Genomic DNA, 13446 nt, shown 5'->3' with positions numbered 1-13446 from the left:
ATGCCAAGCCGCTGCCAGCAAAGCCAACAGAATACTGGGATGTATAAAAAAGGGGATTCACTCCAGAAATAAAGAGATTATTCTCCCACTCTACAAGACTCTGGTCCGGCCACATCTGGAGTATTCCGTCCAGTTCTGGGCACCGGTCCTCAGGAAGGATGTGCTGGAACTGGAGAGAGTCCAGAGAAGGGCAACAAAGATAATAAGAGGAATGGAGGACATCAGCTATGAGCAAAGACTACAAGCATTGAACTTATTGTCTCTGGAGAAGAGACGATTGAGGGGGGATATGATATCAATGTACAAATACTGTACTGGTGAGGATCCTAGCATAAGGAACAAACTTTTCAGAGAAAGGGAATACAATAAGACACATGGCCACTCAATAAACTAGAGGAAAAACTGTTTAACCTTAAAATACGCAGGGAGTTCTTTACTGTCAGAGCAGTAAGGATGTGGAATTCTCTTCCACAAGCAGTAGTATCAGCAGGGAGCATCGATAGTTTCAAAAAACTTTTAGATGGGCACCTTAAAGACCACAACATACAGGGGTATACAATGTACGGTTAACTGCAAACACACACACACATCATAGGTTGAACTGGATGGACTGATGTCTTTTTTCAACCTCACATACTATGTAACTATGTAATAAAAGCTTTGTAGATTTGTTTTTTTATACGTTTACTTTGTCATATTGTGGTACCCTAAAATCCGTTTTTGAAACCTGTAATATTCTGTATTACATTTTTGTTCTTGGGTTTAGATACACATTGACATTCACTATTAAGATTGTTTACATCAATGTAACTTGTATCTACAAAAAAAAACACAATAAAGCTGTATCAAATCCAAAAGCAAACGTTTATTATATTGTGGCTTACCACTTTTTAGATGCAATGGCTGCAATCGTTTGCTTTTTTTTAGGCTTTCTTTCTTCTATTTTTATCTGGTGATCTGGCCAGCAAGTCTGTTGTTTTTCAAAAGAACCAGCTCTCTCCAGCAGTTACAGGAATGAGACAAACCATTTAACACAGACAAGGTGCTTACAATGATCAGCATTTATTTATTTATGTAAAACATTTATCCCAAAAGGAAAAAATGGTTTGCTGTAACTGCTTATGAAATATTAGCTGGAGTTTGGCTTCAATGTGTTAGTGTATCTAAATCTGTTTGTACATCTAATACTCCCCTCCTCCTAGACTGCCAAAGCTGCTGTCCAAATATGCCCTCTGTGCTCCTTCATCCAGGGTAGAGGCACTCTTACAGGAGGTGTGTTACTGGCCAAATAATCAGGTGAAAACAGAGGGGGAAAAAAAGCATAAAAAGAAAATGAATGCAGCCACCACATCTAAGGATGGTGAGTAAGTACATTTCTGCTTTTGAGTTTATTACCGCTTTAAAGAGACCGTAGATAACTGTTCCCAAAGAACAGCTGATTTTTGAAAGTTCCATCAAGCGTGTGCCATACAGTAAGACCGGGCACCTTTTCTAACCCTCCTTATACACTTTCACCTTTGTTCGGGGTCATTGTGTCTGAGGTCAGAGTATAAGTATCAGATGTCGCCCTGTGTACACTGCGGCTGAACTCCAGGAGTTTTTAACCATGTCCAAACAAGAATTCAAAAACCTTTTTAGCAAACTAGTGCAAACATTGCAAATTTATAATTTATAAGCAGAAATCTGTCCCAACTGTCTGGCAAGCAATGCCAGCCACAGACACAACATGACCATTGTCTAATCTAGCCAGTTTTATTACTGGGTGATAGATGCGATTTGTACATTGTATCAGTTTACTTTTAGGGCCAGTTCACACCACATGCAGTCAAGTGCATTTTTCCCTTCATCAAAAACGCATGGATAGTAGGTTATAAAAATCTCAATGGCATAGTTCACACCAGTGTGGTCAGTTCTAGTGCGTTCCAGTTCCAGAAAAAAAAAAAATGTAGAACATGCTGCATTTTTCTGCACTGGACTGTACTGGAACACAGTAAAATGCATCAAAACGCACCAAAATGCAACAAAAACGCACAAACACACGTCCTTATTTAAGGTTAAGAAAAATGAGGGGGGGGATGCACTGGACTGCATCAAATATGCACCAAAAACGCACTGCATTTTTCTGCACTGGACTGTACTGGAACACAGTAAAATGCATCAAAACGCACCAGAATGCAACAAAAATGCACTGAAACACACGTCCTTATTTAAGGTTAAGAAAAATGAGGGGGGAAAAAATGCACTGGACTGCATCAAATATCCACCAAAAATGCACTGCAACCCTGGAACCCCACGTATTCTCACTATGCACGTAGTGCACCCCCAAACTCTGCACTCTGTATTCTGAACTATGTACGTAGTGCACCCCCAAACTCTGCACTCTGTATTCTGAACTATGTACGTAGTGCACCCCCAAACTCTGCACTCTGTATTCTGCACTATATAAGTATTGCACCCCCAAACTCTGCACCCTGTATTCTCACTATGTACATAGTGCACCCCCAAACTCTGCACTCTGTATTCTGCACTATGTACGTAGTGCACCCCCCAAACTATGCACTCTGTATTTTGCACTATGTACATAGTGCACCCCCAAACTCTGCACCCTCTATTCTGCACTATATACGTAGTGCACCCCCAAACTCTGCACTCTGTATTCTGCACTATGTACGTAGTGCACCCCCAAACTCTGCACTCTGTATTCTGCACTATATACGTATTGCACCCCCAAACTCTGCACCCTGTATTCGCACTATGCACGTAGTGCACCCCCAAACTCTGCACTCTGTATTCTGTACTATGAGCGTAGTGCACCCCCAAACTCTGCACTATGTACGTAGTGCACCCCCAATCTCTGCACTATGTATTCTGCACTATGTACGTAGTGCACCCCCAAACTCTGCACTCTGTATTCAGCACTATGTACATAATGCACTCCCAAACTCTGCACTCTGTATTCTGCACTACTGTATGTACGTAGTGCACCCCCAAACTCTGCACTCTGTATTCTGTACTTTGAACGTAGTGCACCCCCAAATTCTGCACTATGTACGTAGTGCACCCCCAAACTTTGCACTCTGTATTCTGCACTATGTACGTAGTGCACCCCCTAACTCTGCACTCTGTATTCAGCACTATGTACGTAGTGCACCCCCAAACTCTACACTCTGTATTCTGCACTACTGTATCTACGTAGTGCACCCCCAAACTCTGCACTCTGTATTCTGCACTATGTACGTAGCGCACCCCCAAGCTCTGCACTCTGTAATCTGCACCATGTACGTAGTGCCCCCCTAAACTCTGCACTCTGTGTGTAAACATCCCCCCCACTCTGCACTCTTATGTAATGCACTCCTGGTATTTAATGCCCTTCTAAGACCCTCCCACTGTTAGTGAAATTTGACCGCATCCACTATTTGATATGGTTTGGAGGGTTTGTATGTGGAGGCAGAGGGAGTTTTTGGGGGTCGTGGTTGAGTTCCTGTACCTAGTTTCTGAGAAAGAAATCCCTGGGCTCCAATAATTCAAGATCATGCACCGAGCCTTCTATACCACCCACAGGATTCATAGATTTAACCCATCTCATTCTTCATCTTGTTGGAGATGCGGTCACACAATGGGAGATTTTTTTCATATTTCTTGGACAGGTCCAGTCATCAAGATATACTGGGAGACAGTGGTCACTCTCATCAGTTCAGTAGCAATGATCCCTTTTGTCCCCCCCAGAATCTGCCTGTTGGGCCTGATAAGATGGCTTCTCACCTACAACTGCTGGCAGAACATTAACTGGGTTGCTTCTGTTTTACGCTAGGAAGGCGCTTACACTGCATTGGGCAATAACCTTCTGCTCCCACTAGAGCCTATTGGAAGCAATTGGTTAACAGTAACCTACCAATCTACAAAGACACTTACACACACACACAAAGGGGCTGCACCTGTAAGTTTCTGGGCGAAGTGGCTGGAGAATTCATCCACGGCGTAATTCTTACCTGTATATCAGTCCAGACTGGAGGTAGATCAATACTTATGTATTCACTCATAGTATTATCCTGTCTTCAAAGGAGAAACTTTTGTTGGGTAAATATTAGGGTTGCACCAATACTGATAATGGTATCAGTGCCGATACACAGGTTTCGGCATTTGCACAGGTATCGGTACTCGAGCAAAAGCACCGATACCCAAAAACGATACCGTCTGGCCCGGTTCTTTCAGCTGTCAGTGGGATTTCCCCGCTAACAGCTGAAATGTAAAGAAAAGAATGCTGGCAAATATTGGTTGTTAAATCAGTTATAAACCGCTGGTTACTTTTTTTTTTGGCCTGCAAGGTAAAGGCATAATGTGCTAGTATGCATCACATACTAGTACATTATGTGAAACTTACCTGAAAACGAAGCCCTCTAGTGATGCGATGTAGTCGCTGGAGGCAGCGTCCATTTTCTCCCGGTCTTCCTTCAGGGTCCACTGACTCCGGCTTTGTGACAGGCTGAAGCTGCGATGATGTCACTCCCGCGCATGCGCGGGGGAGCTGTTATTCACGGCACAGGTATATGAAGGAACGGCACGGGTGGCCCTTCCTTCAGAACGCATGCGCCGATTATGTCATTGGCTGTATGCAATGTAAATATCTCCTAAACGCTACACATTTAGGAGATATTTACACTACCTATAGGTAAGCCTTACTATGGGCTTACCAATAGGTACAAATTATTTAGACTTTACTTCCTCTTTAAGGAGCGAGGTCACCCCATCCTTAACAACCAATGACATTTCATCTGTCCACGGGATTCTCCTTCCCGCCACCTCCTCCCCTCCTGCCAGCTGTCACCGTCTTGTCCTGAAAGACAGAGAGATCAGCGCCATCTAAGTGCAGTATGACCCCAATTTAATGTATAAAAGGTAAAATATACATTAAAATATATAAAAGGTAAAAATACACTCACAAGGTTAAAAACAATTCCAGCATAAATGATGAATGTGGTGTTCATCCACTCTACTCTCAGGTGGTAGCTGCTGGTTTGTCAGTGGCCAGAGGTCAGGGGGTGTTGATGGATCCCAGCGCTGCCTGGTAAACTCAGAGACTCGGGGGCACTGATGATGTACCCGGAAGTGATGTCATCAGTGCACTGAGTGTCTCCAAGTTTACCAGGAAGCGCTGTGAGCCACCAGTGCCCCCAGACCTCTGGCCACCAACACACCAGGGGCTACCAAACGAGAGTAGAGCGGATGAACACCACATTCATCATTTATGCTGGAATTGTTTTTAACCTTGTGAGTGTATTTCTTACTTTTTTCATTAAATTTTGGTCATACTGCACTTAGATGCTGCTGCTCTCTCTGTGTTCTCAAAGTCCTTTCTATCCCCTGCCCCCCACCCTCCCTACCCTTACTAACCGTCCTAATCCCCCCCCACCCTCACTTACCCTCCTACTCCCCCCCCCCCCACACTCTGTCCTCACATACCCCTCCCTGCCCTCACCCCAGCATTACCAGACTCCCTAATTCTCCCCCACCTCCCAAACCACCCCTCTACCTACTCAAAAAAGTACTTTAAAAATATATTGGTACTCGTACTCTGTGTTCAAAAAAATGGCATTGGTGCATCCCTAGTAAATATCTTTTAATACATGAGTACTTCTGTTTTATTTCTATGGATGTATTGGGATTTTTTTTGTACTCTTTGTTGCTGTCGGTGCCATGTTCTGGGCATTGGTTCTGGATAGCCTGCACCTGCGTGTGCTGGGCTACCAGGCCGTTGTATTCTTTTGTCTTTAAACACATGCTGAAATCGAATAAAATGTTTTAAAAAAAAACAAAAAAAAAATCTTGTGCATTTAAAGTAGAACTAAGGGCCGGTTTACAATGCGGGTTCCCGAATCACACCCAACTCGCAGGCAGGTCACACCGCCATATGCGAACTGCTGGGAGTGTCAATACAAAGTTAATGACGCCCCCAGATTTGTTCGCATATAGCAGTGCGAACTGTCAATTCGGACAAGAATCGGATCGCATTAGGTGTTCGCGACGGATGGGTGATCCGATTCTGGGGCGGACCAAAAAAAGGGTCCTGCGGGACTTTGGTCTGAATGCAATGCGAATTCAGCCATACCATCTGTATGGCTGAGTTCGCATCTCAAAGACATGGCATGTGATTTGCAGAGCAGTGTGATGCGAATCACATGCAATGTCTTCCGATGCACCAGTATGACCCGGCCCTAAAGGCAAAACTTTTTTTCATTTTGGACAAAGTAAGGGAGAGTTATATTCCTTGTCAGTTTTTTTGCCATCTGTGTTCCTTCACTTTTTTTTCTGATATAAACTGAAAATTTCACTTTTGACAATATCAGAAAACAGGACAAAAGTGGGTGTATTTCCCCAATGGGGCAAACACACACACAGCAATAAAAACCCGACAGGGGTTCCAATACCTTTCCACTCTATCCAAAATGAAAAAATAAAAAGATCCACCTCTACCTACACTTTAAGAGCATCAGAACATGCTAGGATGCCCCAGCCCTTGGGGTTAGGGATTATCTTTGCCCTGCTCTAGTATGATGACAGCGCTGCATTTTTTACCTAGTTCAAAATGAGATATCTAATGCAATATGACATTGGCAATTTTTTTTTAGTCCTTCCTATAAGACCTGTTGACCCTGCCAGTAGATCCATTATTGTTCCACTTACTTTAACAGGGTGACAACCCTGGATCCGCTCCAAACCTAATTGCTTTCGCTCTGTCTCTACGAGTAAGCCTTTTCTGAGTGAACCCTCTCAGGTGAAACACCTAGAAAGGGAGGCACAAAGGGCAGGGACTTCACAGGGACTGTTCGCTGCAATAAATCACATTCCATGGGATGTACATAGAGTGCGGAGAGTTTCCTTCTGTTTGTTCAGGTTGATAAAGCTTTAGTTCTGCAGTGAAATTTTACAGCAGTGTTGTCACAGTGTAAACAAAGCAGTCATAGGCTTGGCACTTCAAAACGGACTTATGCCTCGTACACACAATAAGATAATCGTACGAAAAAAAAACGCTTTCGAATTGATTGCACGATAATCTGATCGTTAGTACAGAACTTTCGAGGATATCAGAGAAACTGGTCAACCTTTTAGATTTCCCGATTAATCTAACAAACCGTGCTGGATATAAATATAAAGTGATAAGTGCCAATAAATAAATAAATAAAACCGGTGAATAATACAATAAGAATTCATATGGTAAAATGAATGTGCACGAGTGTTAAAAATACCATATAATGGACAATTAATAAATAAATAGTGAAACCATGAATATTGTCCGTGGCAACACAACTCTGTTGAAATTTAAATTATTTAACCTCCCTGGCAGTCTGATTATGTCTGGATTTCTGTGCTAAAAGCGGTACATTCTTTTGCATGGAAATCTGTTTTATATTTTAAAACGAACCTTCTCCTGCGATCCACCGCCGTCCTCCACCGCCGTCCTCCAGCCATCGTACCGCTGTCCTCCCAGCCGATGCCGGCACCTGTCTTCCGGTTCCCTTCCCTGCAAGCGTTGCGACGCCGGGGGGTGAAACCGGGGGCTATTTCAAAAATGTAAATAAACCAAATGACATGATACAAAGCTGTAATCCTAACGGATTACACTGTATCATGCCATTTCTCCACAGGATTGAACCTGGTGACTTTTCCAGTGCCCTGCCTGTGCTTTTCCAGTTCTTTGTGCCTGGAAAATAGAGAACGGCCATGGCGTCCAAAAAGTGTTCTTTTTGCGCAAAAGCGCTTTTAGACGAACTGGAAAACAGCGACAGCGAAACTGAGTTACTTGAAGAACTGAGCGATAGCAATTCGTGGGAAAATTCATCATCAGGTACAGAAAGTTACGACAGCGACGATTCTGATTTCTCTTTCTGGCACATCGCTCCGTTGGAAATTCTGAAGAATCATTTGATATACTTCCCAAATTCCACAAGCTGTGTGCCAAAAAGAGACATCAGAATCGTCTGTGTTGTCACTTTCCGTACCTGATGACAAATTTTCCCACGAATCGCTATAGCTTAGTTCTTCAAGTAACTGAGTTTCGCTGTCGCTGTTTTCCAGTTCATCTAAAAGCGCTTTTGCGGAAAAAGAACGCTTTTTGGACGCCATGGTCGTTCTCAATTTTCCAGGCACAAAGAACTGGAAAAGCACAGGCAGGGCACTGGAGAAGTCACCAGGTGCTGAAATGGCATGATACAGTGAAATCCGTTAGGATCGCAACTATGTATCATGTCATTTAGTTTATTTACATTTTTGAATTTGCCGCCAGTTTCACCCCCCTGCGTCGCAACGCTCGCAGGGAAGGTAACCGGAAGGGAAGTGCCGGCATCACCTGAGCACAGAGCAGGAGGACGGTGGGAGGAAGGCTGGAGGATAGCGGGGGAACGCAGGGGAAGGTGAGTATGATTCTGGGGTAATCCCGAGTGTGGCATACGCTGTGTCTTACATTGTGCAAATTTTAAAGCGCTTTGTTGAAAAGACAAACATCGGCGTCCCTGCTCGTCTTTTCAATAAAGCACTTTAAAATTTGCACAATGTAAGTGTTTTGCTTCACAACTTTTTTAATAAATAGCACGTTATCACACTATGGAGGCCTTTCTATGTTTCTCCTTCTAAATGTGAGGTATCAAGGAGTTATATGAGGAGATACAAGTGTCCCAGTACATCCATTCAAACGTGATCTTATTGCTGAGGTTTCGGTGGAGTACCAGTTATGTGATCTGAGGGTCCTTATTACCGTATTATACAAGTTACATACTTACCTTTGGTGAGTAGGCATTCTTTCCGATGGTGGATCCAGACACATTCATTTTGACACTTTTTCACTGAAGATGTTTCTTGAAGAGTGATTCACAGGAGTGCACACGTGTGAATACACTGGTGTTTATGGACTTTATTTAAATTTCAACAGAGTTGTGTTGCCACGGACAATATTCATGGTTTCACTATTTATTTATTAATTGTCCATTATATGGTATTTTTAGCACTCATGCACGTTAATTTCACCATATGAATTCTTATTGTATTATACATCGGGTTTATTTATTTATTTATTGGCATATTTATCGACACTTATCCCTTTATATTTATATCCAGCGCCGTTTGTTAGAATAATCGGGAAATCTAAAAGGTTGACCGGTTTCTCTGATATTTTCTATGTTTCAAGTCTTGCGACATTGTACAACCAGCAGCTGATTTGAATATACTTATTCACTTCAATTATATATATTTATATTTTTTTCATTACAATTTTTCACCTCTAGCCATATGGTAGTGGATACATACTGTGTATGGTCCATCTCAGTGGCGGCTGGTGTATATGGGGCGCAGGGGCGCCGCCCCCCCCCCCCCATCCATGCGTCCATCCCCCTAATCTTGTCACACCCATCCTCCTCCTGGCCAATCAGGAAGTGGGTTTTGAGACCTGTTTCCCGATTGGCCGAAAGGAGAAGCCATGCCATTGGGCATGGAGGAGGAGGGAGGAGACGCAGAAGACGAGGAAGAAGCCGAAGCCGCCGCCGCCACCTTGCTGCTGCATCCAGGCAGGGTGAGTGTCCTGTCTCCGAGTGTCTCCTGTCTCCCCTGTCCTGTCTCCTGTTTCCTCTGTCCTGTCTCCTGTTTTCCCTCTCTCCTGTTTTGCTGTGGTCCAGTGGGGGGGGGGGGTATTGTGTGGTCTGTCTGTCTGTCTGTCTTACACCCACCCCCCCCCCCCCGCCCCCGGCCCATGGAGTACCAGCTGCCACTAGTCCGTACACAGCTTTTGACAGACGATCACGACATTACGATAGCCTTACGAACGACAATCGTTTAATCAGTAAAGTATGCGTCCACTAAAATCCATAGACAAAGACCACGCATGATCAGAAACAGGAAAATAACCCAGAAAAAGCCTGGCTGCCTTTGTTTGTGTTTTGCACTATCCGATACGTAGCTATGCAACCAGGAAGCTTTTGCAGAATCGTACGAAAAAAATCATACATTTAGTACGCATTGTTGAATTGGATACTAGTATAATGCAACAAAATGCAAACGATAAGTCGTCCGATTATCTGATCGTGTGTACGAGGCATTAGGCTGCTTTCACAAAAGCGAAATCCGTAATGCACCTCTTCCTACTCAGCAGGAGATCTCTCCACTAATCCCCGCTGAACAGATGGATGACACGTCCGTGTTCCTCCACTAAGCAGACATGAACACAGCCCACTGTTCTCTATGGGGCGGTTGGATGGAAATAGACAGCCTGTCCATTTCCATCTAACTGTCATCAGATCCGTTGGATACCCTATCCGTCTGTTTTTGGTTGACAGGATCGGATGGCGTAAGGTGTTCGCATACACATGTCTGATGAAATCCACCGCTGCTGGCTGGTCCGATCAGATCCGCCTGACAAATTGACAGGGGGACATGATCAGACCACCCTTGTAAAACCAGCCTTAAAGTAAAAAAACAGTCCAGATCCAGCTAACACTTCAGTGTTGGTTCACACTTATGCGATGTCAATCACATGCCCTGTAAATCACATGCGATGTCTGTGCGATGCAAATTCAGCTATACAGATTGTATGGCTGAATTTGCATCGCATTCGGTACAAAGTTGCACAGGACCCTTTATTTGGTCCGCACCAGAATCGGATCGCTTGGGTGTTCACTCATATGCAAGCTGCGTCATGTCCGAACTGACATTTCGCACTGCGATATGCAAACTGATCTGGGGGTATCGTTAACTTTGTATTGACACCCCCAGCGATTCGCATATGGCCGTGTGAACTGCCTGCGAGTTGAGTGCGATGCGAGAACCCACAGTGGATTCACAGGGTTCCCGCATCGCACATGTGTGAACCGGCACTCAGAAATATTCCCCACCCAGGAGCTACAGGTATTGTGTACAGTTGCCCAAAGAAATCCACAGCGAGAGTGAGCTCTTTCTCTGATTCAAACCTCCTTATATGTACTTTCTCTCCCCTGATACAGTAGCTCTGAGTTCAACATTTGAGATGGTGAAGGTGAACAGTAACAGCTGGGCTTCTCTTAGCAACATCCTGGGAGTTTTCTATTCAGGCTGCATGAGGTACGTAAATAGCCTACACCTATACCAAGGGCATTTTTCTACTTTAATCAGAGCCTGTGTTGTATGGTGTGCCCCAACCCTTGTAACTTTCAGTTTTGGTAATACTAATGGCAGACTACATAATTTATGTCATTTTAAATTTTGTTACACTTTCATTTTGTAGAGTGCTAAAGGCTTGATCACACTTGGGGCAGTGCTTGCTGCTCCTCTGAAAAGTGATCTGCGATTGATCACTTTCCAGAGGCGTTTAACAGGCAGTCAGGAGGCAACATATCGCCTGCTTTACCTATCAAAATGCTGACTCACTGCACTGAAACCACGTGCATTCACCTGAATAATGCAACACACCAGCATTGGTATAGCCCTGTGTGGCTGCCCATATGAACGAGCCCTTACAGTGTCCTTGGCGTCTTATCACTGCTTTGCTGTGCCTATCCTCTTTGTATTCATTTCCTGTGGATGTGCGTACGCTCCGGCGTTTGAGAACGTCGGTGAACTGTTTCGCCACAATTGCTTTTAGTCCACTTTGTGAGAGTGTAGGAAAGGGTGACAACACTGCAGCTGAACTGAGTAGGTGTTGTCACCATTGGAAAGTGCTTGTATATACATTTGGCTGGTAGGTTCGCCAGGCTTGATCAAATTGATAAAGGCTTCAACATTTTGTGCAATAATATATTTGGTTTAGGCTGGCCATACATGGTTCAAATTTCCCAGGTTGCTGGGAGAAAACCGTGAATATCGCTAGCAGCTATAGCAACTGCTATTGATAATTGTAGGAGAATCTGGCAGGCTGAATGTCCCAAATTGGTTCAAATTTCTTTCCTGCAACCACAGGTTGCTGGGATAAGACAGTGAATATCGCTAGCAGCTATAGCAACTGCTATTGATAATTGTAGGAGAATCCGGCAGGCTGAATGTCCCAAATTGGTTCAAATTTCTTTCCTGCAACCTCAGGTTGCCGGGATAAGACTGTGAATATCGCTAGCAGCTATAGCAACTGCTATTGATAATTGTAGGAGAACCCGGCAGGCTGAATGTCCAAAATTGGTTAAAATTTCTTTCCTACAACCCCAGGTTGCCGGGAGAAGACTGTGAATATTGCTTGCAGCTATAGCAGCTGCTATCGATAATCGTAGGATAATCCAGCATGCTGAATGTCCCAAATTGGTTCAATTTTCTTTCCTGCAACCCCAGGTTGCCAGGAGAAGACCGTGAATATCGCTAGCAGCTATAGCAACTGCTACCGATAATTGTTGGAGAATCCAGCAGGCTGAATGTCCCAAATTGGTTCAAATTTCTTTCCTACAACCACAGGTTGCCGGGAGAAGACCATGAATATCGCTAGCAGCTATAGCAACTGCTATCGATAATCATAGGAGAATCCAGCAGGCTGGTTATACCCAAGTTGATTGATCGATCAACTTGGAACATTCAGCCTGCCCATTAACGGCCGGTTCCAGTTAAATGTGTATCCAGCCAAAGCTTTTGATTTAGCTTTGGATAGAATGGGGCAGGATTACAAGCCCTGTGAGGGTATTACTGCTTTCCAGGGCTCTGAGAGATTTCAGCTACTATCCTAGTGACAACAGCTTCACCATTTTTTTCTTTTTAGTAATTTGGTCAGAACCCCTGTCAGATCTTTGTTTCTGTCACTGTCCCTGTTTCAGACTTTTCCTCCATTCCTTTTCAGGACAAAAAGGCAGGAAGAACAGAAATGAAAACCTGACAGGGGTTCTAATCCTTCCCCATTTCTTCCAAACCTAAAAAAAAATTTTGCTTGGATATACACTTTAAATGTTCTGGCTTAGATAGTCTTTAAGGGAAAAAAAATAAAAAAGCAATACCTTTTTGGGGTGCCAAGAGCAGGAAAGTGCGCAGCAGCGAGGTACCTTTCAGGGTGCAAGTAGCCGGCTACCGGGCACAGCGGTGTGAAGGGTGCGTCCTGGGTATATCCAAAAAATGAGATCTTGGTTTGGTCAGATAATAAGAGGTGGCAGACAGAAAGAAAGCATGCTGAAGGCAGAGATGGCACGGCTGTGGCACCCACCAGCTCCACTCTCCCTAAACACCAGGCTACAAATCCCTAAGCTGGAGATATTTAAAGGACGAAGGAGTAATTGTAAACTTCTCCGCCCTCCTACATTCCAGGGTCCAGCAGTGAGAGCAGAGGGGTCACAGGGCAGCTGGAGGAGCCAGCTCTGTCCTGCAGGGGCAACAGGACAAACACAACTGGGAATCACTTGGTTATTTAACCCCTGGCTGTCTATAGCTGTTGCCCAATGGCTGCATGGTGCAGTATAGGCCTTTCCATCCAATTCGATTTTCTCATTATATCTTCCCCTTGCTATCTCAGATATTCATTTAATA

The 13446-nt window shown here is 44.1% G+C and overlaps 1 protein-coding gene across 1 annotated transcript in view; it reads right to left on the bottom strand.

Annotated features, from left to right (window-relative positions):
* The window catches only part of LOC309553435 (sodium- and chloride-dependent GABA transporter 2-like), an 83478-nt gene extending 70264 nt beyond the window's left edge, over positions 1-13214 (bottom strand). Inside the window, exon 1 of the mRNA XM_082254632.1 lies at positions 12924-13214. The gene's annotated coding sequence lies outside the window, so the exon portion shown is untranslated. The remainder of the gene's footprint in view (positions 1-12923) is intronic.
* Between the last annotated feature and the right edge of the window lie 232 nt (positions 13215-13446).

This window comes from Pelophylax lessonae (genome assembly GCF_965119305.1).
Source record: "Pelophylax lessonae genome assembly, chromosome: 4".
Classification (NCBI taxonomy): domain Eukaryota; kingdom Metazoa; phylum Chordata; class Amphibia; order Anura; family Ranidae; genus Pelophylax; species Pelophylax lessonae.
Note: the sequence above shows the minus strand (reverse complement) of the source record. Positions and strands in the feature narration are given on the sequence as shown.